This window comes from Gopherus flavomarginatus, chromosome 15, assembly GCF_025201925.1.
Source record: "Gopherus flavomarginatus isolate rGopFla2 chromosome 15, rGopFla2.mat.asm, whole genome shotgun sequence".
In the NCBI taxonomy this organism is placed as follows: domain Eukaryota; kingdom Metazoa; phylum Chordata; order Testudines; family Testudinidae; genus Gopherus; species Gopherus flavomarginatus.
The window spans coordinates 27,397,014-27,403,013 of NC_066631.1; positions in this window are offsets into that span (position 1 = coordinate 27,397,014).

The following is a 6,000-nucleotide window of genomic DNA, read 5'->3' on the forward strand; positions in this document are numbered from 1 at the left end:
TGCCATTAAATCCACCCTATTAATAAACTGCTTTTTGATGACTAAATTGCTAGTCTTTTTCTTCTGATTAATTTATCTCCCTGTAACACAAAAATATGCTCTCAGGAAGGTGAATCAGTCTGCAAAGTCATTCACTTTCAATTACAAATCTGTCTGTCTAAGACAACACAGTCTTGGTACATGATTCGGGTGGTACACAGTAGCATAGGACTCCTATTTAGCCTGACACACTGACTCAATTCAATATGGTTTTTGTTCCTTTTGGACTTATCTAATGGATATCCCACCCTCCAGAGTTTGTGTTGTAATATATATTTTCTTTCAGTAAAGTTACTGTGTGTCTTGCAAATATCTGATAAAATTTTAGCTGTGGTTCATTTTCATATTTAAAGCACTTGGTATTCTATTAATACCTTCATATTACAACCAACTTAGATTACACAAATAACTACGGGATAGCAGTTACATCCCAACTGATGCACTGAATGTACTGCAGAGGTTCATTTAAAATTTCAAGTAAGCATATTTAAGAATAGTCTTATTAATACTAATTGCATTTCACTATACTAAATGCTCCAAATATACGGTTCCAAAAATGGGAGCAAACTCAGAAAAGATTTGCATCCCCAATTACAGGTCTTGTGTCAGATGTTCTCCTTCCTGAGATGAATTCAGTGCTTGCAAAAACTGCCAAATTGACAGCCCTGGAGACTGAAGTACCCTGTTCATCAACAGATCAAATACAGCACAGGCAGCAGCAGTCCAAACTTCTCTACATTCCCCTGCACCAGCATCCATCGACCTGTTCTAGAGTGATCACTTCTTGGGGCAACAGGATAATCCAGCAATACAATATCTCAGCAGGAGCCAGAAGGGGACTAGTTGTGATGACTGTTTCAGTGCAGTTTTAGTCAAAAGATGATCACAACACACACCAACATTTGACATGCAGACCACTAAACAGCTGACAATCCATTTTCATTGCTTGTTACTTGACCTGGATTTGAGCTAGTGACTAAAAGATTAAAAGTTGTGTATCCCATTGGCAGGGATCTGAGGGATCCTTTTCCCTAACAGAGGATATTAAACATACTTTAACTCTATAGTTTGAGAGTTCTGAGACAGTAAAACAGCTGCTCACAGACTTGACAAATCCAATATCACATTTATGAACAATAAATTTGTCACTTAAGATAACAGAAGAGCAAGCTTCCCGATGCCAGATAACCTGCACAGCAGCAAACTCATACTGGCTACAGTCATATCTTTCTCTTCTAAAACAGCAAGTACTAGTTACTCTTGAAACCAAGCTACTGGTCTGACTGATCTATTGATATTGTAATAAATGCAATGGTCTCTCTTCAATAAAAAAACAAAACAAAAAACAAAACATACAATACAAAAAAACCACACCAAACAAAAAACAAATGAGGCTGGGCAGAGATTACTCGTTTAGTTAGTGTTAACCTGTCAATTCAAATTTGTTCTAATTCAAAAGTATTCCATTTGCGTTTTTAAATTACACCCTTTTGACTGCTACTAGTTTTTGAATGCCACACTACTGATATGTTTTCTAATGCAACTTTTCAACTGTTCTGTGTGGGAAGAGGAGGAGAAGGGGTAATACATGGTATTCAGTTTTTAAGACTTGGGCTCCTACGTAGTAATTTGAGGTAAAAATTAGTATGGATTCTCCTACTACCTACTGGTAATCATACCCAATGTTTATAGAATTTCTGTTGAAAAGAGCATCAAGACTAGAAGAGCAGAAGTGATGCAAGTCAGAACTGAATCACATTGGCAGAGGGATGTGGGAAAACTTGATCAGTGTCTGTTCACACCATACCTATCTCATACCAAGTGTTATTAGATCTTATTAAAATGAATGAGTAATCTAGGTTCCTACACCACACCCATCACCATAATATGAATAGAAATTTTAAAATAATCAAGAAAATACATTCTCAGCAAAACTGAGCAACTGAAATGAAAGGTGATTTCTGGGATAAAAAGCCCATCTTGCAGATAGACTCAAGTAGAGATAACATATCAAAAAGTATTTCAAAGCCTTGAAACTACTTAAATGTTGAGCACGCATGGAAAACAAAGCTAGAAAGATTCAATACATAGATGCATGTGTCTTTAAAAGGGTCTAGTCTAACAACATACTGACTTTTGTATAAAGTTTGACTACAGTCAACCCAAAAGTTATTTGGAAATTAAGATTCTCAGTCATATCTGTGCTGGCAGCAGTGAGAACATCTGTTACTGTCAAAACTTAATTGACCAAATCCAACCTTAGCACACCTCTACTGACTTCAGGTGGAAGTGGGCAAACATTAATTTAGCTCACTGCTTTTGCTCTGACACAGTAATGCAAAGGAGCCTTTTCAAAAGGAGTAAAATGCTGAACATATTACCCATAAAATTATGCAATTTAAGGCAAGAAGTGACCATTATCATGAAAAAAAATATTAAGCTATGGTTGAAGATTTATTAGCTGTTCTGAGACTGGCATACATGCCCACTGTCTCCCTGCCATTTTGAGTTTGATAAAAAAAATCTATGTTAACTTGCTATTAAAAAAAAAAAAATCTATGTTAACTTGCTATTATTTTTGTTTCCCTCCCACCCCCCTTCCATTTTTAAAGCACATTCATCCAAGCCAGGCCTGGACCACAAAACACAGAGATTTCTAATTTTGTTTTTGGACAGATCAGGCATTGAGACTTACAGGCTAATGAAAAGTTAAACAGTTTGATTTTAAAGATCATTGGAGATAAAGATTGGAATCTAGCAGCCTACTTTGTAAAGAGATATCATGTTTGTAGGTATTCAATTATATGGATAGAATAAGAAAATGAAGTTAATTTAAATGGAGTGAAAAAAATGGTTTTTCTGTACAGATTTATTAGAACTCCGAGCATAAAGTAGTAATGACTATACTAAATCTTAGTAGAGTTAATGATATCCACTATATACTGCAAATCTGACTGACTGGAGAGAGCAGTAATTTTCTCACATTTTGGCTTGGGTCTTCTTTGCTCTATTTAAGCTAAGATATACAATGAATAGTGCCAGATGAAATAATGTAAACAGGTGCATCTGAAGAAGTGAGCTGTAGCTCACGAAAGCTCATGCTGAAATAAATTCGTTAGTCTCTAAGGTGCCACAAGTACTCTTGTTCTTTTTGCGGATACAGGCTAACACAGCTGCTACTCTGAAACCAGTTTACTAATGCATGATTGGGATACCATTAGAACTAGAGTTGTTATAATACTAAAATAAATATTAAATAATAATAAATAATAATAATAATAATAATCTGCCAATACTGCAGTTTTGGGAAAGATGAAGCAATATCTATGATACCCAAGTTCAATTTCCAAACTTAACTCCCTGTGGCAAAAGCGGTAAAGGTGCTGCAAACATTATGTACATTTCTACATTTGTGGCTATGTGGAAGCTTTTAAACATTTATAAAGTGAGCGATATTAAAAATTGAGTTAATCAGATGGTGTGGGTTTTAATCTAAGTGTGTATTCAATTTTGACATCACTTGCCATATTCTTCAACTATCAGAGAAGATGGAAAAAACCCTGCTAGTTGAGTGAATGTAGTAAACTCAGCCTGAATAACTAGAGGTTTTTAATGAGTTTAAGAAAAGCTTTTGAAAAACAAATAAAACCTATGAAGAGCAATTTCAGTCTATCATCTGAACATGCTTCTATCAAACATGCTTCTTTGCAGTGGATAGAAAATATCAAACATGCTTCTTTGCAGTGGATAGAAAAGTGTTAAGCTATACAAGCCGCCTTTTCATATTTTAAGTAGTTTTAAAAAAAGATAAATTAACTATTTTCTTTTTGAATTAATAAATCCTGTAGAAGAGATTATTCATAAGATCCTGAAGCTTTACTCCTAGGTTAGCTTGTGTAAAAAAATGTGTTTTAACTTTAGCCTCAAAATGGTTTTTTCAACGCCCTTAAAAACAAGAGGCAGAATTAACAGTTGTATTCCACTTTCTTCTCAATTCAACTTATCTTTTATGGAATAATTTTCTATTCTGAGCTGTTAAAAAAAATGGAACAATGGATTTATTGTGGACATACTGTATATATAGTTAAAAGGCTAAATAGTGTTAAAGGGTTGTTTAAAAGTATAGTTCAAACAATTTTAAAAAACACTTCATGTTTCAGTAAATAAAAGACATATGCCTGTAAAATTAGGCCACACATGTTAAAGTAAAATAATTTCACAAGTGCTATAAAATGCCTTCCAGGTGTGGGGAGGGATTAAAAAATGGCAAATGAATGTTCAAAGGCATAAGTGCCTCAACACACCCAAGGTGTGGACATGACAGGTTTCGATTACCTCATACCTTGTGCTGCATTATTTGCATGTGAGTCAGGCAGAATCCAGCCCTCAGTAAGGAACTATCTATTTAGGAAAGGATATGAGCATAAAGTCTCTCTTGTTCTATAACATGGTATTGTATACCCACCCAGCCACCCTCCCCCGGCAAGGTAAAAAGTTCAGAAATAAATCACTGAGTTTCAAACATTTTAACGTAGTGCAAATGCTAACTTATTATTTCTTTCCACAGCTAAACAAGCCAATCATAGCACTGACAAGTCCAAACAAACTTCTTCCTATTGTATCCTCCCTAGTAAAGAAAATCTTCCAGAAAGGCATTGTATTTATATACAGGAATACTAACTCAGCCCATTTTTTTGGATTTTAAAAATCTTTGACTGTAAAAATATTTAGAAGTGTTTCAAACTGAAAAGCTATTTCACACTTCAAAAGGGTGGTCTGGAAATCTTGCACTGCTACTGCTTATTCTGTACCTGTTCTGTGGGTGGAGGACTGTGGGCTCCAAAGCTCCTGTAAGCATCTTTGACTAGTATTTGTTAAAACAAAATCATTAAATATTAGTATCCGAGTTTCATTCTTCCTCTTTTTGAAATAGCTTCAAAGAGTCTTGAAAATAAAAAGTTGCTTCCTCTGTTCATCTTTCTTACTTGGCAACTTATTTTTCTATCCTGCATTTAAATAGAACAAACCCTCTGCCAGCACTGATGAACTGTTAACAAAAGCTTTGGCTAGCTATCTAAGGGCTCCTTCTACTGGCAGTACTGCAATAAGGCCCAGCCAATCCATCCATAGGTCCTTCATAAAAAGGATTAAAAAAAAAGACCTTAGTGATAAACAGTAGATTAAAGAGAATTTAGAGCTACTTATAATCCAGAAGACATTCTTAAAAATTATGACAATTTTATACCTAAACTATTTAAGTATTTTTAGCCACAGAAGGCAGGACAAGAGGCAATGGGTTCACAACTACAGCATAGCAGATTTAGATTAAATCTCAAGAAAAACTTCCTAACTGTAAGAACAGTAGGACAATGGAACAGACTGCCTCAGGAAATTGTGGAAGCTTCTTCATTGGAAGTTTTCAAAAGGAGCCTGGATAACCATCTGGTTTGGATAGTTTAGACCACAGGCGGGCAAACTTTCTGGCCTGAGGGCCACATTGGGTTTTGTAAATTGTATGAAGGGCCAGTTAGGGGAGGGGGTTGTGGGCTAGCCCCCACCTATCTGCCCCTGGGCTCCTGCCCCATCCAACCCACTTTGTTCCCTGATGGCCCTTCTGGGACCCCTGCCCCATCCACATACCCCTGCTCTGTCCCCTGACCGCCCCCAGATCCAACCCCTCCTCTCATTCCTGATAGCCGCCCCCGGATCCCTGCCCCATCCAACCACCCCTTCTCCCTGTCCCCTGATGGCCCCCTGCCACCCCATCCAATTCCCCCCCCCTCCTGACTGCCCCCTTGGAGCCCCATTCCTCCCCTGACCCATATCCACACTCCCACCCTCTGACCACCACCCCGAACTCCCCTGTCCTCTATCCAACTCTCCCACTCCTTGCCCCCTTACCACGCTACCTGTAGCACCAGTGGCTGGCTGCACTACAGCCGTGCCGTCCGGCCGGAGCCG